Genomic DNA, 24,275 nt, shown 5'->3' with positions numbered 1-24,275 from the left:
AAGCTTGAGTGACATTGGCGCACTTGGTCCATCCTCTCCACCCCAAGATTTTGCTCTACACCCACCGGTGGTTACAGCAGTCACAAAAAGTCACAGGTGCAGTTGCAAGTTGTTCTAATTGCTTGTAGACACAGTTGTAGTATCAATTAGTCGCAGGAGCGACACTTACAGTTCGTTACCGGGAACTACTTGATAAAAATGTGGAAAAGGTGTGTGGGTGGTCAGTGAAACTATTTATAATGTACTAAATTTATATAAGCCTGATGATTAATACCCAACTAGATGCCATCTACAAAGAAGAAGAAGGAGATTGAAACGATGAATTTCTAAGCAATGATTCTTTACATCAGTTGGAGGTTGAAACTTTCTTATTTTTTGTCACCTTACCTGAAATTACAGCTAATAGCTTATCATAATTTTAAAATATTATTTCAAATTTATTCGTTGTTCATTTAATGTCAATCAAACAGATTTGATCAAAGAAACGTAATATGACACTTGAGTATACACGTGTAAAGTATTTAACATCAATTCGAGAAGCATTTCCGGGTATCTCCTTTCTTAGTTAGTTGGGCATTTATGCGTCAACGATAGCGGTCCAGGGGGGAGCTCTTGGGACTAAAAGCTAGTCGTGGGAAGGGGGTCGTTCCCAGGGCTAGAACTTCCGTTCCAGGAAAGTTACATTCTTCGCTCATTTCTAAAGGCAGTCCATCTCTCGCCTTCGTCGCAGCTAGTTGATCTTGTGCTACCTTATTTTCTCTGTGTGTATTCTCACGTTATTTAATAAAGACCATGTACCAACGTTTATCGTCTATCTTTGGAATTTACGTAAACCATCACATCTGCCAATATAAAAGGGCACAAATAAAGGAACTAAATAGAGGTTTACAGAGTGGTGGCAAGCGGTTAAGACTAGTGGAGCATATATCACTAGGGGAAAACCTCCAAGTGACATTTGAGTGACCGTTATAAGTACTTACGACATCTTACGCTACATACTGGCAACATATTGAAGAGCTATTTCGCCCGCTACCAAAATTGCTTGTGATATTGAGCCGCAAATACTACAAAAGACTGATAAAAAGGCATCGAAATGTTACGAGGTATTGAACTTTTTTCTATTCAAAGCGCCTTCTTGAGAAACACTTTCTTTTAAATGAACATTTTGAAATAGGCTGTTACACAATGCCTAATATGGATTTCCTCGCGATAGCTTCTACATACTAATTCAAATTTCTACAACTGAGAGTCTCCGGTTCATTTCTACCTTCACTTAGCCATTCTACGTTTGGTGTTTTTTTTACATGATTTTATACAGTTGACGTGTGATCTACATTTGACAGTTTCCAAACAAAATTTAAAATTTTAAATTCGATAATCGAAAATTAATTCTCAATTGTGACTCCATTTGACGCTAGTGATTTAATTGAGACCAACTGCAATTAGATGTAAGACAGACGACCTTTCGTAAGTGATTTAGCACGACTAAACAACCCAGTAAATTTTATTAGACCCTTGTTGTTAAAGGTGAAGTTTATTGCCCAAAATCTGGCGTCCGTAATTAAAGAGCTGTGTTTAAAACAAATATTTAAATTTTTAGAATAACTGCTTTTCAAATTTTAATCTCAATATGTCAGTTTTTATTCCTATTCTCGATCCGGCGGAAACTGGATATAACAAAAAGGTTGCTTTTGATTTTGTAAAACAGTGGAGGGGAGATGGCATATCTCCACCTCTTTTATTTGACTCAAATGATCCTGATTTCGATCAAGATGAACTTTATGATTACCTTCAAAAGATCAAGACATGGGTCCCAAAAAACCCTTCAACTCCCCGAGCACCACCCCAATTAATCCTCCAATAGAACAGCCTCAACAGTCCCAAGTAATAGGATCGCTAATTGACCATTTTTTTAGTAATAACGTCACTCACAAAGTCAGAAAGTGGAAAAATAATTAAGTTTGTTACAAAATTTGTTACAAAGTTTCAAAAATTGAGTTTGTTGCAAAGTTAAAAAAAAAAATTTCAGTTGTTGTTAAATTGGTCTGATTCAAAAGCTTTGCGCCATTTTTGGCCCATGGTTTGTTTCGCTCCTTTTTTGGGAATCTGGATCCCACGATTATAAATTTGTCAAGTATAAAAGGTGGATTACTTGTAGTATATACCCCAGGCAAAATAGTAGGCAAAATGGTTGCAGAGTTTGTAGGCGTGGCTCAATTTAAGGAAAAGGGTATATCTATTCTATAGAAGGATGCAAAAATTAGGAAGGTCATGCAGGGTGTCCTTAGAAGCCAGGGATGATGGTGTAGTTCTTGGAAGATTTGCTCTAAATTTATTCAAGGAGTGGATCAGACCGTCATACAAACGGTATTTGTTAGAGAATAGTGCAGAATTTTTTTTTTGTTTAGGTGATGCGTATAAGGTTGCAATACAATATGAACAGATGGAACAGATAGTGGGGAAAGAAGAAACGTCTTCTTTTTCCGATGAATTTCTTTCTGCGCTGACGAGGGTGAAATTTGGACTCAATGATAATGAGATGGCACTGCGAGATGGTACTGATTCCTCGCAGGGCGGTTTGGCTACCCATGAAAAGGGAGCTGGGTTTGAAGTCCCGTGGGTTGGTACTGATGCCTCACGGGATGGGTTTTTGTTGCTCTGCGAGATGGTACTGATTCCTCGCAGGGGGGTTTGGCGACCCAGGAAAAGGGAGCTGGTTTTGAGGTCCCGTGTGATGGTACTGATGCCTCTCGGGATGTTTTTTTTTGTTGCACTGCGAGATGGTACTGATTCCTCGCAAGGTGGTTTGGCTACCCAGGAAAAGGGAGCTGGTTTTGAGGTCCCGTGGGATGGTACTGATGCCTCACGGGATGGTTTTTTTATTGCACTGAGAGATGTTACTGATTCCTCGCAGGGCGGTTTGGCGTCCCAGGAAAAGGGAGCTGGTTTTGAGGTCCCGTGTGATGGTACTGATGCCTCACGGGTTGGTTTTTTTTTTGTTGCACTGCGAGATGTTACTGATGCCTCGCAGGGCGGTTTTGCTACCCAGGGAGAGGGAGCTGGTTGTAATATCTCGCGAGATGAGGGTGATGCCTCACGGGATGGCTTTAATGCGTAACGCTAATAGTTATGTAGAGATATCAACAGTAGTACTGCCATTTCTCGAACCACAAGTTGTAGAGAAAAACCAAATAGGTCTAAACCGAGGCGTTCCGCAGCAATAAAACCCCGAGGATTTTATTGGGAATAATATCTTAACGCCATTGCAGCATGGTATGATTTTTAGAGTTTCTGCAACTTCATTTATTTGTCGCTGGTATTTTCAGGATTAATTAGCCTTTCCCGGTCATTCCTTTTGCCCTAATTCAAAGTTTATACATAATCCCAACTTTCCTTGTCCTCATCAAATTCAGGGGTATGGGGAACAAGTCTATTTTAAAGTATACAAAGAAAAATGAAGTGTTAAAATATCCAGTTTCCGACTACTGTTGTTAGTGTGGTTCGTTTATACTATGTAAGATTTTACTTATGCAAGTATTGTGAAATGTTTGTATTATGTAATTGTTTACTAGTTCATGCTGTAGAATGTTAGTAGGCGAGAAGTGAATAATTTGGGAAGGGAATGTTTTGAATTCAATTAAAGTTTGGGGGTTTAATGAGAAGGGGATAAGCCAAATTTGGAAAATTTAACTTAAAACAGGGGGGAGAATCTGTAAAGTATTTAACATCAATTCGAGAAGCATTTCCGGGTATCTCCTTTCTTAGTTAGTTGGGCATTTATGCGTCAACGATAGCGGTCCAGGGGGAGCTCTTGGGACTAAAAGCTAGTCGTGGGAAAGGGGTCGTTCCCAGGGCTGGAACTTCCGTTCCAGGAAAGTTACATTCGTCGCGCATTTCTAAAGGCAGTCCATCTCTCGCCTTCGTTGTAGCTAGTTGTTCTTGTGCTACCTTATTTTCTCTATGTGTATTCTCACGTTATTTAATAAAGACCATGTACCAACGTTTATCGTCTATCTTTGGAATTTACGTAAACCATTACATCTGCCACTATAAAAGGGCATATAGAAAGGACCTAAATAGAGGTTTACACACGCCTGGGTATCCTGCATATACACATCCATATCCCCAAGAGACAATACCAACAATAATGGATCCAACGTAGAGGGGTCCGCCAGAATCATCCTAAAAAAAGCAGACTTTAATTTTGATTGAGACGTACAAAAAAGTTCAAATTGTATAATCTGAGCTTTGAAAGGACGAAATTTACACAACATGAATTTTAAAGAGTAAGATAAAAAAAATTAAAGAGTGAGAAAAGAAGAATAACATATTTGGGTAAAAGGAAAGCTTTTTGGAACCAATCAAGACAAGAGAAAATTAACTAAGCCAATAAATAGGGCTTGCTATGTGCCTATGTGCCTATGTGGGGAGAGAAAAGGTGAAAAAGAGAATCTAATTTCCTTGCGGAAAATGTCTCAATGACACCTTGGCAACGCCATCATTGATCTTATTTACATTGGTTATAATTTCAACTGAAAAATAAAAAAGTAAAGGTTAACATACAACTTAAAGTTATTAACCGCCTTTAAAACGTCGTGGTGCAATCATTAATTATTAACGTTGTGCAGAGATGGTAAATATGGCTGGTAAGGAAGGACCCCCCAATGTGCTCAGTCAGCTAGTACACAAAATGTATTTAAATCACTTCCCATGCAAGCCTTGACAAGTGACAATTCTAGTCTTTGGTAAGGCTTGTAAGATAAAATTAAATAAAAAAAACAAGTTTTTTAAACTGAAAGTAAGGAGCGACATTAAAACTTAAAACGAACAGAAATTATTCCGTATATGAAAGGGCTCTCCCCTCCTCAACGCCTCGCTCTTTACGCTAAAGTTTTTTATTGTTTTAAAAATTAAAGTTGTGAGACAGAGTCAAACTTTAGCGTAAAGAGCGAGGCGTTGAGGAGGGGAGAGCCCCTTTCATATATGGAATAATTTCTGTTCGTTTTAAGTTTTAATGTCGCTCCTCACTTTCAGTTTAAAAAACTTGTTTTTTTTATTTAATTTCTGATCGTTTTTTAGTTAATGCAGCTTTTATTTGTATAAAAATTTTACTTTTCTTTTGCTAAATGGATGTCTTTACAAATTAACTTACGTAACTAACTTCTATATTTGTATATATTTCTTCTGGCAAAATATACAAAGTTGCAGGTTTTTGCAGAAATGAGCTTGAAACCTATGTAATAGGGTTTTCTGATACGCTGAATCTGACGGTATGATTTTCATTAAAATTCTTTCACTTGTAGGGGATGTTTCCCCCCTCTTTAAAAAATCGAGTAAATTTTCTCAGGCTCGTAGCCTTTGATGAGTAATACTAAACTTAATAAAATTTATATATTTAGGATCAGCATTATAAACACATTCTTTTGATACATTTATCGAAATCAAAATTTTGTTTTTAAAAGTTTCGATTACTATTGAGCCGTATCGCTTGTTTTTTTATTGTTTTTTTTTTATTACGTCTATGTTATTACTGATATGAAGGGGTTCTCCCCTTAGTCAATACCACGCTCTTTACGTTAAAATTTAAAAAAAATTTGATTCAAAAACCCCTGAATCACAAAGGCCGTTTAATTAGAATAGATAGCTCTTTTGAAAGCACTAAAAAAAACTGTAGCGTAAAGAGCGAGGTACTGACTTGGGGGAGAACCCCCTCACATACGTTATAATTTCTGTTCGTTTTAAGTTCTAATACTCCTTCTTACATTTCAGTTGAAAAAACTTGTTTTTTTTTATTTAATTTCTGATCGTTTCTTAAATAATGCTTGGAAATCCGGTGCCCCCTTCATAGAAAGGTCCCTTACCCCAAAGAAATATCCACCACGGAAATATTCTCCAGAGTAACCCCCGCCTCTAGCCCCCCCCCCCTCCAGAAACAATTCGTCCTGAAAATGGTTGTATACTTCAAAATTACTAATAAATAATGCTGGCACGTCTGGCGCCCCCTTCATGGCAATTTCCCTTCCCCCATGAAAACTTCCTTCATGAACAGATCCTCCAACATAACCACTGACCCACCCATCCCACCCACTAACCGAAAAAAAACCACCTGAAAACTTCTGTATACTTCCCAAAAACCAATACTATATGTTAACATTTGGTAAAGTTCATAACTTTTAGCCCTCCATCTGGGAACTTCGGGGGATTAAGTCATCCTAAAAGACATGGTTAAATGGCTTTCTCGAAACTTGTTTAATTTTATTTACGAACGTTTTTATTAGTAATAAATATACGTAACTTAGAATTAACTTACGTAACGAACTTCTATATTCATAAATTTTTAACACGTATATTAGGGGGTTCGCCCCCTAGTCAATACCCTGCTCTTTAAACTATAGTTCGAATTTTTTTTTCCAGTTCTTTAAAAATGACCTCTTAATCACAATCATTTTATCAGTTGAAAAACTTGTTTTTTTTTTATTTAAGTCCGCATCTTTCTCTTTAATCATGCTGTGAAATCCTGAGCACAATTTAGAGCAATTTCCCTTCCAACATGAAATCGTAAATCATTTAAAGATCAGTAATCATAGCCCCCGACCCTCGCCGTCCCCCACCGACCAGAAATAAAATCCTCTGAAAAAGTATGTATACTTCCCAATAACAAATACTATATGTTAACATTGAGTAAAGTTCATAACTTTCAGCCCTCCCCCTGGGGACTTTGGGGGATCAAGTCATCCTAAAAGACATTTTTATCATATTTTCGACCATGCTGAACAAAATGGCTATCTCAAAATTTTGATCGGGTGACTTTGGGAAAAAAATGAGCGTAGGAGGGGGCCTGATTGCCCTCCATTTTTTTTGGTCACTTAAAAAGGGCACTAGAACTTTTAATTTCCGTTCCAATGAGCTCACCCACGATATTCTAGGATAACTAGGTCGATACGATCACCCCTGGGAAAAAAAAAAAAAAAAAAAAAAAAAAAAAAACAAACAAATAAACACGCAACCGTGATATTTCTTATGGAAAAAAATTCAAAATTACACATTTTTTTTTAAAGGAGCTTTAAACCACAAAATGAGGGTTATCTGATACGCTGAATATGATGGTGTGATTTTCATTAAGGTTCTATAACTGTTAGGGGGTCTTTCCCCCTTGTTTCGAAAATCCGCCAAATTTTCTCAGGCATGTAACTTTTGATGGGTAAGATTAAACTTAATGAAACTTATATATATGAAATCAGGATTAAAATCTTAATATTTTGATGTATCTATTTGTATCAAAATCCCGTATTTTATAGTTTCTGTTAAAATTGAGACGGGTCGCTCCGTACTTAAAGTTCGTTAACAAGAACTTTTTGATTTCTTAGTGTTTTTTTGCATGTGATGGACTATTTGCGATTGTAAAAATAAATCACCGATAAAGAAGAAGCACTAACTGCACAAATGTCATCTAAAAGAGATGGAGAAAGAGACTGCATACCTGACAGGAGTCAATTCCGCCATTAGAGAGATCACCGGCACAGATCATACTATCAGTGACATCGGTTTCTCCGTAAGCTCCACGGCAATCAGCATCCGAAATGACAGGTACATCGACAGCTCGCAGAACATCGGAAAGGGATCCACCAGCCTGTGAAAAAAAGATGGAATGAACATTAATAAGTAATGGGCACACAAAATGCAATTCATAACCGAGGTTCATTACTTGTGTATAAATTAAAATTAAGCATGACTACAGGGCGTGTTTTTTTAAATCAGAAATAGTGGACATTTAAAGGACGTATGCTATTACCGTGGGGAGGGAACACCTAAATTGTTCCATTTCTAATTTATTAACTTGACAAATATTTGCTTTCAACTGTAGTTTGTAGATTGTCCGTGAAAAGTTAAGGCATATTTTTTTTGAAATTAGAAATAGTAGAAATTTAGTGGAAGTATGCTATTGCCATAGGGAGGGAAATTTTTATTAGTGAGGTTTTCAGGAGAAATCTTACACTGAGGGGGGGGGGAAGGCTTTGACATAATTCATATCCGAAATTCCTTTTATTTGTCTTACTATCTCTTTGCCAACTCAATTTTGCATGTGGATATTTTCTTTGGACTTGTTCGATGGAAATTTTCAGTGGGTTTGGATTCACGAGAAAAAATCCCAAAGAAGGGGGATTTTGGGAATGATCAGGAAAAACGATTAGAAATTAAATTATTTTTCAGATGAAAGTATGCTAAGAAGGATTATACACGCTGAATTGTCCGCAAGAAATTTTACCGAGAGGGGCTAGGGTGGCAGAAAGGCTGTATTTTATGTGACAGGAACTTTTCACGCGGGAGTTTCCCATCAGGGGAGGGAATTTTTCATGCAGGGTGAGCCAGATTTAACGGCATTATTTGAAAAATGATAAGAAATTAAACTAAAGAAGCAAGTATTTTCAACTTTAAATAAGGAGCAACATGAAAACTTAAAACCAACATAAATTATGACGTATATTAGGGAGATTGATCCTTTCTCAATACCTCCCTCTTCACGCAAGTTTCCCGTTTTGTTCCAATTATTTAAGAATGACACCTGATGCGCAAGAACCGTTTAATAAGAATAAGAAGTTTTTCTTAAAGTTTTAGAGAAAACTTTAGCGTTTAGAGCAAGGTCCTCCCACCCAAACCGAGGATGACCTGTTTTCTGTCTAACCCTAGACGGTTGGTCGAAAAATTGAATCTTCAGCAATCTGTCATCCTTCATACGCAGAACGTGCCCTAGCGATCTAAACCTTTCTCTCATAATAGCCCTAGAAAGCGGAATTGAACCACCGTGTTCGTACAAGTTTCTTAGTATTTTTAAAAACAACTTCTTATTATTCTAATTCAAGGAATATAGTGTTTCAGGAGTGGTCCTTAAAGAATTGTGACAGAATTCAAACTTTAGCGCAAAGAGCGAGGCGTTGAGGAAGAGCTTTTAGTACTTTTTAGTACTTTTAAAGTTTTTTAGAAATTTAAAAAAAGCTTCATATTGTTCTAATTAAACGAAAATGGTGTTCCAGGAGTGGTTCTTAAAGAATTGGGACAGAATTCAAACTTTAGTGTAAAGAAAGAGGTGTAGGAGGAGCAGCCCCACTCATATACGTAATAACTTCTGTTCGTTTTAAGTTTTAATGTTGTTCTTTACTTTTAGTTGAATAAAATTGTTTTTGTTTTATATAAATGCTGATCGTTTTCTAAACAATGCCAGGAAATTTGGCAGAACTCCACGGAAAAATCCCTCCTCCCCACGGATTTATTCACTGGACAATTAAATCCCGGAGAAAATTTACCCCGGACAATTACCCTTAATATCTCCACGCTTAAAACTGAGTCGGCAAAGAGAGAGCAAGACATAAGACGAATTTGTACAGGAATTCTGGCTAATTCCCCCAGTGTAAAATTTGCTATGAAAAATTCACTCCCCGGAAACCTCCCTCTCCATGGAAAATTATCCCCGTGGAAAATTCTACCAGCAGAAAATTCGTCCTCCACCCGTAAGATATATGCATATTTCCCAATAAAAATACTCTAAGTAAACAATGGTCAAATTTTGTAACTTAAAGACCTTTACCCAGGGGATGTGGAGATCACGATATCTCCAAAGGCATAGTTATCCGGCCTTTCAACTATACTGAACAAAATGGCTCAAAATTTTGGTAGGACGATTTTGAATCAAAAAGGGATACGGAGGGGGCCTAGTAGCCATCCAACTTTTTAATCACTTAAAAAGAGCACTAGAACTTATAATTTCCGTTTAAATGAGCCCTCTCCCGATTTTCTAGGACCACTGGGTTGATATGATCACCCCTGGAAAAAAAACAAATAAACACGCATCCGTGATCTTTCTTCTGGCAAAAAATACAAATTCCATATTTTTTCGGATAGGAGCTTGAAACCTCTACAGTAGGGTTCTCTGATATGCGAAATCGTATGGTGTCATTTTCATTAAGATGTAATGACTTTTGGGGGGTTTTCCCCTTTTTTCAAAAATAAGACAAAGTTTCTCAGGCTCGTAACCTTTAATGAGTAAGACTTAGACTTAATAAAACTTACATATTTGAAATCAGTATAAAAATCGTATTCTTTTGAGATATCTATTAGTATCAAAATTCCGTTTTTGTAGAGTTTCGGTTACTATTGAGCTGGGTCGCTCCTTACTTACAGTTCATTACCACTAACTGTTTGATTGTCAAGACATGCAAGGCATGCAAAAGTTCTGTCCACTGTTCAAGGTGTGCCAGCAATCATGCTAATTCGAAAGATAGCCCTTGTAATTCTTGTATCGAGTGCAACCTATGCAAAGCATCCAGACCGTCCTAGTTAGAACACTAAGTGCTTTATTGCTAAAAAGCTTATGCAGCTACAATGAATAAACATGATCTTAGAGTGGCGCAACCTGAATTGTGTGGAGTTTGAAAACCGCCTTCTCGTTGAGTGTCTATTATGCTTCATTTTCCTACTATGTATGATTTTTTCCCGCTGACTCACCCCCCCCCCCCTGATGAAAGTAAACAATCATACGACCGTCTCTGCCATTCCTGCTAAGTATCTTGAAAACACAGTTGTATCTTGAAAACAGTTGTTTTATTGGCAGTAGTGGTAGTAATTTTTTCAATCAAATGAGCCCCATCCGAAGTTTATACGACCACTCATTCTATAAAATCCTTATATGTCCCTAGGATGCAACTTACAATCCTTGCCCCTGGGATTAGGATTTTTTATCATCCTTGGAAGCACTGTTTTATGTTCTTTGGACTATCTCTCAATTTCAATCGGATGCGCTTGGGAAAAAGAGGGAGAAGGGGCTTGTTGCACTACATCACTTGTGACTCATAAATGGGGACTAGAACGTTCAATTTCTAATCAAATGAGCCCCCTCTAAAATTTATACGTCCACCCTTTCCATAAAAACCTCATATGTCCCCTGGGCCTAACTTATAACACTTTCCCCAAGGATTTGAGGTACTATTTCAAACCGAAGGCCTTTTTATGTAATCTTTAGACTATTTTGAAAAAATGGCTATCCTCTATAAGAAGCATTTGGAGAAAAGAGGACGTGGGGTAGCTAGTTGCTCTCCAATCAATTTTGACTCTTCAAAAGATCAATAGAACTTCTGATTTCTAATCAAAAAATCCCCCTCCAAAGTCTATGCAGCCAACCCTTCCATAAAAACCTTAAATGTTAATAATGGGCAACTAGAATAAATTATAGCCCTTGCCCTTACGGCTGTTGGGGGTTGTCGTCCTCAAAGACATATTACTGGACCTTTCAACTATGATGAACAAAATGAATATTTCAAAGTTTTGATTGGATGCAATTGGGGAAATTACGAGGGTGGGAGGGGGGGGGGCTGGTTGCCCTCCAATTACCATCAACTATTAAAATCGGAACTATAGCTTTCTATTTACAATTAAATAATTTCCTCTAAAGTTTTAAGACCGCTCCTTCCATAAGAAATTACATGCCCACGGGGCATAGCATACAGCTCTTGCCCCCAGGCTCTGGGAGCGCTGTGTAAGCCCTGAAGGCCATGTTGTATGATGTTTGGACTATTTTGAACAAAATAGATTAATCAAAACTTCTCTCTGGTGCATTTGGGGTAGAGAGGACGTGAGGGGGGCTAATTTCTCTCCAATTGCTTTTGAATATTAAAAAGGGTACTAGAAAGTTTGATTTCCAATCGAATAAGCCCCCTCCAAAATTCATAGGACCGCTCCTTGTATGAAGATCTCATTTGTCAATAATAGGCACCTAGAATAACTTGCAGACCTTGTTGTGATGGCTGTTGGGGGATTTTCATACCTAAGGACATAATTACTGGACCTTTCAACTATGCTAAACAAAATTGCTATCTCAGAATTTTGATTGGATGCGTGTGGGATAGTCATGGGCGTGGAAGGTTGACTACTAAAAAGGGCACTAGAACCTTAAATTTCCAATTGAATGAGCCCCTTTCAAAGTTTCTATGAAAGCTCCTTCTATACGAAGTGCCCTTATCTGAAACCAAAAAACCTAAAATAAATAAATAATGCATTGTGCCAACATCGTTCCTGAATTAGGTAGCGCTATTGCGCTTCCTATGATACCTCAACTGGCTAAACTGAATGTAAACCGTCATAGAAACATGGTTCCCCCCATCTATCCACACGGATGCTGAAACGAAACAGCCACTACATTAGAATGAGAAATAGATTTATAGCATTAGAAAACTTTAGTGTAACGAGTGAATGTTAGATTTAGGGCCAGCCCTCTCATTTATGGAATAACTTTGAGTTATAGGTTTTAAGTTTTAATTTTGGTCGTGACATTCAATAAAAAATGTGCTTTTAAAAATTTAGTATCGGAATTTTCTAAAATCATGTCTGAGAATTCCTCACTTCCTTTAGAAATTCGTTCCACCTGAAAATGCTCCATAGAATATTCCCCTTAAGAAATATATTTCAAAAATTTTAAAAATAGAGTATTAAAAACAAATTCATATTAAAATCACCTTTCCCCTGGTCAGAATTTAGTTATCGAAACGGAATTATGCTAACCTAGAATTATTTAACCAATAGAGTACCTGAAACAAATTCAAATTAAAACCACCTCTCCCCTAGTTAGACCTTAATTGTGGAAACGGAACCATGTTAACCTACAATAATTTAACTTTAATTAGAATCGATAAAGTCAATCCCAAAGGCTCATGTAATAAGATATATCAAAGCCTGCCTGTTGTAATCACAAAGAAGGTTAGACAGCCCAAAAAGATTGAAGCGTCATTGATCTAGCTTGCCGTTCAATAAAACTATCCAGAACAGAACATGTGGGTACTTTGAATGCTGTTACGCTTACAGCAAATAGTATTATCACGAAGGAGATAATGAATTAAATTGGATAGAAATTTGCAGGTATGAAATTTTTCAATTTTTTTTAACAATTTTTACAAAAGAAAAAATTTATTATAGCTGAATGACATGTTACTTAGCTTGTAAAATTCTTTAAAAATTATGCTTCATGATTACTTAATAAATTTCAACAAATTATTTTCCTCAATAAAGTATGACAAACAGAATTAAAGTTTCTAAGTACGACATCATTAAAACTTACAGATGTAGTACCCCAGCCAGACACAGTAGCCATGACACCCTCATCGACTTCAGCATTAGGGAAGGGGAGGCTAACGGGCTGGACATTACCACAGATAATGACACTGGTTAAAAGCTTCAAAACACAGATATCATTGTAGAATGTGCGGGAGTTGTACTCTGGATGTTCCGTGATTGATGCAACACCAACAGTCTGTTAATCACCATCTGTGGTGCTGAGGACGTGATCACCAGCAACAACTGTGATTCCAGATGGAATTTGGCTAGAACATTAAAGAAAAAAGTTAGGCCTCAAGCTCTGGGGACCGGTGCACCTAAAATCAGTAACCCTAAGAACAAGCTGTGTGGTCCTATTTAGACAAAATCAGTGTTTAGGGGAAAAACAATTCCCCTTTTTATTAGAAAGTAGCCTAGAAATCATCGATTTTAATTAAATACATTCTTATTATCAAGGATTTGGGCCACCATGGAATTGAATTTTCATTTAGCTCAGTCGTGCTCAAATTAACCCTCGTTAAATTCAACCAGTTTTTAACTCATACCCCAGTTAGTGGAGCCACCATTTAACTTGGCCGTAATAAAACTTAGTCCCCGTTGAACTCAATCCCAATTCAACCTCGTCCCAAGTAATTCAAGCAAATTGTCTTCATTCATCGTCGAATTCTTATGCAAGTATTTTACTTTATTTTGTTTTACTGCAACTCTATCACCACCACCTTGAACAAAACAAAATACTCTTCTTCTTTCTTATATATTTGACATTAGTAAAACTTTTCCTTCTCAGGAACCGAATACGCTAGAATTAAATGGTTGTAGAAGTAGCCTACCTGAAACGCAGATTCACCAATCAATACTTTTTCTGAATATAAGAATTGTTAGCGTTAAAATTGCAGCCGCCTTTCCTCCCAAAATGCTCGGATAAAATTTTAGGCTGTGTACAAAACTATGATTAATTTTTTGTTAACAAATGTTTCTTCATACTACCAAAAAATACCAAAAAAAAGTAACAACAAAAAATCAGCAATATTTGTACTTAAACTGGGGCTATATTAAGGACGATGGATAGCCTACTATAAATTTCATTTTGTGAGTCTCGTCGTCGGCTGACAATGTAAAGGACAAAGTACCTATAAGTCTTTAGTAATTTTTTCCAAAATCAGAGGCAACTTCTGAAGCAATTTTGTTAAAAATTGATAAAAGGTCTTGAATATGTCGACAGTTCAAAAACTTACAAGAGGTTAGTTTTACTTAAAAATTAGTTAGAGATTATTCTTGCCAACTTTTAATAAAAACGTTGTTCATTCAATGAATATACGGCTAACCTAATATTAATCCAATTCTGGCAAAGATTTTAACCAAGGTGGGTAGAATAACAGGGAAATTCAAAGGTTGTCAAGTTGTGTACTGATAGTTCAGTAGAGCTGATTTTTAACGTTATTCAAGCAAGTATGGGATTATATTCTTAGTATCTAGCTTTTCCTGGATTATATTCTTAGTATCTACCCTTTCATGGTTGACTTGTTTGGTGGTTGAAACTAAGGTAGTTGAGTTAAGCGGTAGCTGAGTTGAGGGTGATTGAGCTGTTTGGTGGTTTAGTTATGGTGGGTGAGTTGACGGTGGTTGATTTGTGTCTTCACCTTTTCTTTTTACCGTTTTTTAAAACAGAAGATTAACCATCTGGTAAAGGGTCCTGAGATACATTGAAGATTTTATTCAACAGCATGGTTTCTAACAGTATTAAACCCCCTTCATTCCAAAATAAATTTGGCTAAAACATAATGGTCTCATTTCGGCAAATTGGACTTTAGTATTAAAAACGTAAAATTTTCTTTAACACCTCCCAAAGTGTGAAAGTTGATTAACACTGATTTCAGATGAGATTTTATGAAACAATTAATTTATTAGGAAGAGAATGAGGCCCTAAATATAAACAAAAGGTTAAGCCTCAAAGTTTAAGGGACCTGTGCGGCTAAAATAAGTAATCCATAAAACATAGACAAAAAAATTTAATGTGCAAAAACACATGCATTATCATGAATTTTTCTAAATCCCACCAAATATGGCAAAAACATAAAATATATTTGCAAGTGGATAAAAAAAAAAAAAAAAAAAATCAGTATATAAATTTTACCTTAAACTATAGAAGACTAAAAATGATTTGATCTGGAGGGCAGGTGATGATTAGAATTGGCATGATTGGATTTTTGTAATGTTACATTTAAGATTTTGAGGGTCATCAAAACCTTGAGCATAATTAAGTTCTTTGGACGAATTCTTAGGACCTTTTCCTAGCAACCAAAATTCCGAACGTGATGAAGATATTATTTACATCACAGATATTATTATAGGATATTATTATATGCTTTCATTTAGCTATTTATTATTATATCCTTTCATAAAGGATATTATCCATATCCTTCTTCATTTAACTGTCTTATATTGTCCCACTGAATTACATTACTCGTAAAAAAATATCATGAAAGTACGTTCTTATATTATTATTCATTATTGGATGCATAGGATTAGCAGTACTAAGAACAAATAAACCACAAAAGGGCATCATAGCATAACCCTATATGCATGGGCATATACAAAGCTCATCAGCCATACAAAATGGGTAAATCAACCAAAGGGTTGAGAATTCAAAAATTGTTTAGTCTGAGAGTTGATTTGCCCTGCGCGTGAAATCCGCATAGACGTTAGATACCTTTTCTTTTGATATTTCCGGTGAAAAATCCCTGTTTAGGCATTTATCAGAGAGCAGGAAAATTGCCCCCTCCTCCTAGACTTGAGAAAATTTTCCCTCCCTGGATGTTCATAAATTGGTGCCACTGGTTTTCAGTTGTGCTGTTTTTTTTTTTTTTTTTTTTTTTTTTTTTTTTTTTTTTTTTTTTGTGGACGGTTGTTGAGACGTTAACTGAGGAAAACTGCTTGAAAAACCACCCAACTAGATTAACTAGACTATTTCTTAGTTGCCAAAGAAATTTAAAAAGTAGTTTATTTAACTATATTGGCTTCATAATATATTTTTTTAATTTTATTATTGAGCCAATTTTGACGGGTTGTTTGAGCAATATTATTTTATTATTGAGCAATATTATTGAGCCAATATCATGAGCCAATATTTTATTATTGGCTCAGCCATAACTCAACCATATCTTTGTTTTGTAGTTTTTCATTGTCCTTTAATATCTTTGGAAGCTAGGTTCTTGGTATGCTTCTGCTGCTGATGCTGATTTTGCTAAATTACCATGCCTCTACTCGGCTACATGTGTAATCTTAACACATAACTCAACTTAACATATAACTAATGCAATCTTAACACATAACTCTTGTTTAAATCGCCGTTCTGTCAATATTCTTTCCCTTTTTCCTGATTTTAACTTCATATTTCAGGTTGCTTGAACCATCTATTCTTTGTTCAAAATCCTCTTTTGAAGCATAGAAATAAAGTTTCATATTTTGGATAATTTCTGGCTGTAGACATTAACCTAAGCAAAGGTTTGAGTCCTAGTCAGGGCCGTCACGTATGGAGGGAAGGGGAACGTCCCCAATATTTTCATCCACTCGTAAAAAAAAATGAGTTGGTATTTTCCGACGCCATCAAATTTTTTTTGTTCCATCAAACAAAATCAGGAAAATACTGACATGTCATTGGTCGGTAAAACCAGCAGTACTACCGACTTCTTCCGTGATTTTACGGGTGGTGTTACAATTTTCCATTTGACTAAATAAAGAGCATGAAGATACTGACATGACATATACCGTAATATCTATCTCGGTCGGTAAATCTAGTGGTTATACCAACTCGTACAGTCATTTAATCTCGTGCAGAATAGCCAATACGAGTTCCAACTTCAACACCGTCTTAGAAGTCCGACTGCTTGTTATTCAGAGGCAATTGCCAATTCTGGAGGAAACCCGCTGGATGACTGGAAATCGTTCTATGCTAAGGAGCTCTGCGGTGTCCTTAGAGCCCTAGTGAACGGCTTGGATCATGCAATCTACGACAACTTATCTTTTCTGGGGCCAGAATACCAAATTTTACTGGGCAAACTGGATGACGGCCATGAAAGCCTTTCCAAACTCGTGAAGATGTTTTCTAGAAAAGTCTTAGAACCCACGGAACCACTGTTAGAGCTAAAGACTTTCAAACACTTTTGAAAAGATTGAGGTTGAAAGCAACAATGTCACAAATCGCACCATCTTTGAGGGAGTATTCCGTGATATTAACGCTGTCAAATCGATATTACCGACTCTCTAGTCAGTTTACCAGTGGGCTGCGACAGCACCGCCAACAGTGGCCACAGCAGACAGAAGTTATAGCAAACTGAAACTGGTCATGATACGTTTAGGAACAACGATGGACGATGACCGTTTTGATCATCTTGGCATGGTGTCTGACCATGCCAAGACAGATCACATGCCGTAGGACTGGCGTTACGGACGAGCTGATACTCGACAAACTACTGAAAGTCTGATTGTCTTCCAAACCAAGACGCTTGAATTTTTAAATAAAGGTTAATATTTTCTTCTTGTTTTTGTTTAATCTGTGTATTTTGATTTAAGTTTGCCAATTTTTCACTTCTAATATCTTTTTGTATATAAAGCATGTTAACACCTTTCTCCTAATATATCGCTCTATTCTTCACCATGTCATTTTTCATACGCTTCTTATGGGAAATGAACTAAGCAGCTATTCTTCTTCAGATTATATGATTATTTGGACTGAATTGCGATCTGAAGTTTCGTATTAGAAATTGACATTATGTTAGTGGTGAAAACAATCGGTATAAATGACCAGCCAGTCGGTAAAACAAATCACTCCCCTCTCCCAACATTTTGGCTAGTAACGCCCTTAGTGCTAGTAATGACAGTTGTTTTATTTGTAACGAGGGTAAATGACGTGACTGTAATCTCAGCCAGAGTCTTAGACAGAGAGTTAGACAAGAAGGATATGCAAATCACTGGATCGCAACCCTCCCCCATTGCAATTCCTGGCTGAAGGACCATGAAACAGAGATCAGTAACATCGGTAAGGACTGTAAAGGTCAATGTTGTATTCCTTATCTTGTTACCTTATTAAATAAAAAAAAGTCATCCACTGAAAGGAAGTATCAACAGAAAACGAAAAAAAATTATTATGCATATGAAGGGGATTGCCTCCTCCTCAACACTTCATTCTTTACGATAAAGTTTTTAGTACTTTTAAAAAGCTTCTTATCGTTCTAATTAACGACCCTTGTGTTTCAGGAGTCGTTCTTAAAGTATTGGAACAAAATGCAAACTTTAGCATAAGGAGCGAGGTGTTGAGGAGGATGCAACCCTTTTCATATATGTAATAATTTCTATTTGTTTTAAGTTCCAATGTTGCTCCTTACTTTCAGTTAAAAACTTGTTTTTGTTTATTTAATTTCTGATCGTTTTTTAAATAATCCCAAGAAATCTGCCCCCACCTCAGTAGAACCCCATCATGAGGTCCCACGACTCACCCCTGCTGCCACCTACAACTTTTTTTTAACACCAAATATGGGCATAGAGTCCCTAGGGGAGATGGATTTCTGAGAAATTGATTGCGTAATTAAAGTGTGTCAATGACCTCCTTTTTCAAGGTCGATTTGTTTGTTGTTCGTCTAGGTGTAATAACTCCGGGGCAAAGGTTGCACATGCACATTCAATTCTAACGGGAACAATGTTATTGATCTAGGACACGAGGGGGAAGTGAATTTCCGAGAACTTGATTGTGTAATCGATCGTGAATGTCAAGGTGTCCAGAAATAGGAAACAGCATTTGTTGTTGTTGTTGTTTTGGGCACGCTCTCAGCGAATGTTACGAGTTTCCCAGAATAGAAAACAGTTAGATCACGTGTTTCCTTCTCAGCCAATCAGAGGGCTTGCTTACATAACAATTTGACCTTGAGATTTCGTATATAACGGACATGCATTGTGATTAAATTAACAGAAACTATTGTGACACAGTGCAAACAACAATGGATAAATTTGATGAATTAGAAGCCATGTCAACTTCAATTTGCAATGTAAGTACATTTTTTATTTTCAAATAAAATTGTTTTCCTTGGTCACCCTCCAGTATATTCAAGTAAATCCTCCCCCTCCCCCACTCTAGTACAAACATCACTATACAATCTTTATACTCGATAGAAAACATAAAATATATTCTTTTTACCCTCAAAACCTAGCCCCCTCCCACATTGTTTTACAATCCCAAAGTCTCGTTAATAGAAATAATTTTCTTTTCGTTAAATTTTAACTTTTCTTTAATGTGATTTAAAGTGTCAACTGACTTCTATCGATTTTAAAATAAAATGCCGCTCTGTTTTTACACAATGCTCTAGCGCGAGGCCTATAATTAGCTGTCACCCTTTTCCTGTTTGTATACATTAGCTGGTTTTAGGCAATCTAGGTTTTAGTGCTTTTACGTAATTCTGTGTTTGTCTGAAAATATCGGACAGCTAATTTTGTCTGAAAATAGCGATAGATATTTAGGGCATTGGAATTCTATGTAAGAGTGAAACGGGATTATTTCAGCTTTCTTTCGATAAAGTTTCCCTTATATTCCCAGGAGGGGAGCGTGAATCCAGGATTTTTGTTGGGGGTGGGGGTTAGCACTTTTAATAGTGACAAAATAGAAATGAAAAGATATTTGTTTCTTACTTCAGTGTCTAACCATTTCTCTTCGACATTTAGTGTTTTTAGCTATAACATTTGAATAAAAGGCAGTAAGATATATTCTTTATTGATATGCCTTTTGCTTGAATAAATCGCAAGATTAACTCAATGAGAGGGAAGACCTAGGGTGGGTTAATTTTCCTAAATTTAGGGGCGGGGGGCGTGAATCCAGGATTTTTGTTGGGGTAGGGGGTTAGCACTTTTAATAGTGACAAAATAGAAATGAAAAGATAATTGTTTCTTACTTCAGTGTCTAACCATTTCTCTTCGAAATTTTAGTGATTTTAGCTATAACATTTGAATAAAAGGCAGTAAGATATATTCTTTATTGATCTGTCATGCGCTTGAATAAAAAAAAACTGAACGTTCATATAATAATGCTTTGAGTTATTTCTGAGAAAAGTTGAATTTATTATAATCAAACCATGATTTTCAGAGTTTAGGTTGCTTTCGACAAAGATTTCTCTTTACATACGGCAAATTTCCACAAGGTGATTGATCCATGGCCCTTCTAAATGTAATAGAAGCTACTACACCCTGCTTCAATCTATTTTTACGTATTCAAACTGAATGTTCGTATAACAATGCTTTGAGTTATTCCTCAGAAAATTGACCCCTCCAAATATTTACTCAGAGGGGTGGGTGCTGAAGTGTAAAACGTTACTTATTTGCCCATCATTTTCACAGTTTTCAAGTTGAGATCTTCAAACACACTCCCTCCTTCTCAGTTTATCCTATGAAAGTGAGCTGTATTTGTTAGAGTTTCAGAAACATTACATATTTATTTAATTTAAGCACTTTTTTTCAGGTATAATAATGTTTGGTGTGACTGACAAAGAATATATTGGACTGAAATATTCCTCAACTGGCATTATTTTCGATGCATATTTTTTACTCCTAGACAATCAACGACGAGAAATTCATTGCTATAAATGGAACATTAGATACAATATGTATAAGTACGAGAAAAACAGATGGAGTCCAACACTAAATTTTATAAATCGAAATGGCTTTTACGCTAAAACCATACGACCACATAATGAAAATGGCTATGAAATAAAACCTATACAAGAGGAAATTCAGGAAATATGCAGTTTTTTTGGTGTGCAAGCTGTTTATGTTAAGGGAAACGTGCCAACTGATAAACTCTTACTAGAAAAATGTGATAAAAACATAGCATTATTCAATTTAGAAGACTTCAAATGTGAAAAATATCTGTATTCAGTACATGACCCAGAAGATGAAGTTAGATGTTTCGCTCAATGGATACCGGAAAAGATGCCTGACAAGGAAAAATGCATCAGATATCCAAAGACCTAAACTTGCTCTTCCTCATATCAAATGGATTAAGCCCTTTTTTTAAATATGTCATTATGTATTTTTTTTTAAATATATCATTATGTATTTTTTCAAAGGTTTTTAAATATGTTTAGGCAATAAATATCTTAAGCCTCAGCCGTTTTTATTCTTTAGAATACTTAATCGCCATGAAAATTATACTTTCAGGTTCAACATGACAGGGAACACACTTTCAATTTCAGCATGTTGGAGAACCCTAAATACTCACCACTATAAAGGTAATTTAATCCTAAAAGGTTAAAAAAAAATTTTCTGAAATCACACTTTCAGATTCATCATGTCAGGGAACACACTTTCAGATTCAGCATGTCTGGGAACAAACTTTCAGGTTCAACACGTTAGAGAACCCTAAATGATAAGTTAACTCTAAAAGGTTAATGAATTTCTCTGAAATTACACTTTCAGATTCAGATTGTCAGGGAACACACTTTCAGGTTTGACATGTAGGACTTTCATGTTCAGCATGTTGGAGAACCCTAAATGCTCATCCCAAGTTAGCCCTAAATGGTAAAAGAATTTCTCTGAAATTACACTTTCAGATCCAGCATGTCAGGGAACACACTTTCAGGTTTAATTAGAGTTTTAGCTTTGAGTCTTAGCTTAGAGTTTTAGTTTAGTTTACTTTTAGTTAAGAGTTTAGAGTTTTTTAGCTTTGAGTCTTAGCTTAGAGTTTTTGTTAGAGTTCTAGTTTAGTATAGTTTTAGTTAAGAGTTTAGAGTTTTTAGCTTAGAGTCTTAGCTTAGAGTCTTAGCTTAGAGTTCTAGTTAGAGTTGAAGTTTAGTTTAGTTATAGTTAAGAGTTTAGAGTTTTAGCTTAGAGTCTTAGCTTAGAGTTTTAGTATGATATTTTACCTTAATACTAACATACTTTTACTGAACAAACAAAAATTTCTCTTAGAAATAATATTTTTCATCACTGATAACACTTTTCTGTTCGAACTAGCAAGTTTTCTAGCAAAGATACCAAATATTTTCATAGAAGTAACATTTTTTGATTGTGATAGCAACTTTTCTGTCAGAAGTAGCAAGTTTTGCTTAACACTAACAAACATTATCATCAATGTAATAATATTTTACCTTAATAATAAAATACTTTTAATGAACACACAGAAATTTCTCTTAGAAATAATATTTTTCGTCAGTGATAACACTTTTTCTGTTAAAACTAGCAAGTTTTCTACCAAAGATATCAAATTTTTTCGTAGACTTACCATTTTTTGATTGTGATAACAACTTTTCTGTCAGAAGTAGCAAGTTTTGCTTAACACTAACAAACATTCTCATCAAAGTAATGATATTTTACCCTAATACTAACATACTTTTACTGAACAAACAGGAATTTCTCTTGGAAATAATATTTTTCCTCACTGATAACACTTTTTCTGTTCGAACTAGCAAGTTTTCTACCAAAGATAACAAATTTTTTCGTAGAAGTAAAATTTTTTGATTGTGATAATAACTTTTCTGTCAGAAGTAGCAAGTTTTGCTTAACACTAACAAACATTCTCATCAAAGTAATGATATTTTACCTTAATACTAACATACTTTTACTGAAAACACAGAAATTTCTCTTAGAAATAATATTTTTCGTCAGTGATAACACTTTTCCGGTTCGAACTAGCAAGTTTTCTAGCAAAGATACCAAATTTTTTCTTAGAAGTAACATTTTTTTATTGTGATAACAACTTTTCTGTCAGAAGTAGCAAGTTTTGCTTAACACTAACAAACATTCTCATCAAAGTAATCATATTTTACCTTAATATTAACATACTTTTAATGAACAAACAAAAATTTCTCTTAGAAATAATATTTTTCATCAGTGATAACACTTTTCTGTTCGAACTAGCAAGTTTTCTACCAAAGATACCAAATATTTTCATAGAAGTAACATTTTATGATTGTGATAACAACTTTTCTGTCAGAAGTAGCAAGTTTTGCTCAACACTAACAAACATTCTCATCAAAGTAATGATATTTTACCTTAATACTAACATACTTTTACTGAAAACACAGAAACTTCTCTTAGAAATAATATTTTTCATCAGTGATAACACTTTTTCTGTTCGAACTAGCAAGTTTTCTACCAAATATACCAAATTTTTTCGTAGACGTACAATTTTTTGATTGTGATAACAACTTTTCTGTCAGAATTAGCAAGTTTTGCTTAACACTAACAAACATTGTCATCAAAGTAATGATATTTTACTATAATACTAACATACTTTTACTGAACAAACAAAAATTTCTCTTGGAAATAACATTTTTCCTCACTGATAACACTTTTTATGTTTGAACTAGCAAGTTTTCTACCAAAGATACCAAATTTTTTCGTAGAAGTAATATTTTTTTATTGTGATAACAACTTTTCTGTCAGAAGTAGCAAGTTTTGCTTAACACTAACAAACCTTCTCATCAAAGTAACAACATTTTACCCTAATACTAACATACTTTTACTGAACAAACAAAAATTTCTCTTAGAAATAATATTTTTCATCACTGATAACACTTTTTCTGTTCGAACTAGCAATTTTTCTAGCAAAGATACCAAATTTTTTCATAGAAGTAACATTTTTTGATTGTGATAACAACTTTTATGTCAGAAGTAGCAAGTTTTTCTCAACACTAACAAAAATTCTCATCAAAGTAACGATATTTTACTTTAATACTAACATACTTTTACTGAACACACACAAATTTTTCTTAGAAATAATATTTTTCGTCAATGATAACACTTTTTCTGTTCGAACTAGCAAGTTTTCTACCAAAGATAACAAATTTTATCGTAGAAGTAACATTTTTTGATTGTGATAACAAATTTTCTGTCAGAAGTAGCAAGTTTTGATTAAAACTAACAATACTTCTCATCAAAGTAATGATATTTTACCCTAATACAAACATACTTTTACTGAACGAACAAAAATTTCTCTTAGAAATAATATTTTTTCGTCAGTGATAACGCTTTTTCTGTTCGAACTAGCAAGTTTTCTACCAAAGATACCAAATTTGTTCTTAGAAGTAACATTTTTGATTCTAATAACAACTTTTCTGTCAGAAGTAGCAAGTTTTTATTAACACTAACAAACATTCTCATCAAAGTAATGATATTTTACCTTAATACTAACATAC

At 35.3% G+C, this 24,275-nt stretch overlaps 1 pseudogene across 1 annotated transcript in view; it reads right to left on the bottom strand.

Moving 5' to 3' along the window:
- Positions 1–447: 447 nt before the first annotated feature.
- The window catches only part of LOC148951818 (trypsin-1-like), a 34,478-nt pseudogene continuing 10,650 nt past the window's right edge, over positions 448–24,275 (bottom strand). Inside the window, exons 3-6 of the transcript XR_016141776.1 lie at positions 13,103–13,364; positions 7,481–7,630; positions 4,094–4,182; positions 448–511 (exon numbers count right to left, since the gene is read on the bottom strand). The product of XR_016141776.1 is annotated as a trypsin-1-like (transcript). The remainder of the gene's footprint in view (positions 512–4,093; positions 4,183–7,480; positions 7,631–13,102; positions 13,365–24,275) is intronic.

The sequence above is a fragment of the Artemia sp. Qi Xiang Cuo genome, chromosome 5 (assembly GCF_049724085.1).
Source record: "Artemia sp. Qi Xiang Cuo chromosome 5, ASM4972408v1, whole genome shotgun sequence".
NCBI lineage: Eukaryota > Metazoa > Arthropoda > Branchiopoda > Anostraca > Artemiidae > Artemia > Artemia sp. Qi Xiang Cuo.
The sequence above is the reverse complement of the archived record's forward strand: the minus strand, read 5'-3'. Positions and strand labels throughout refer to the sequence as shown.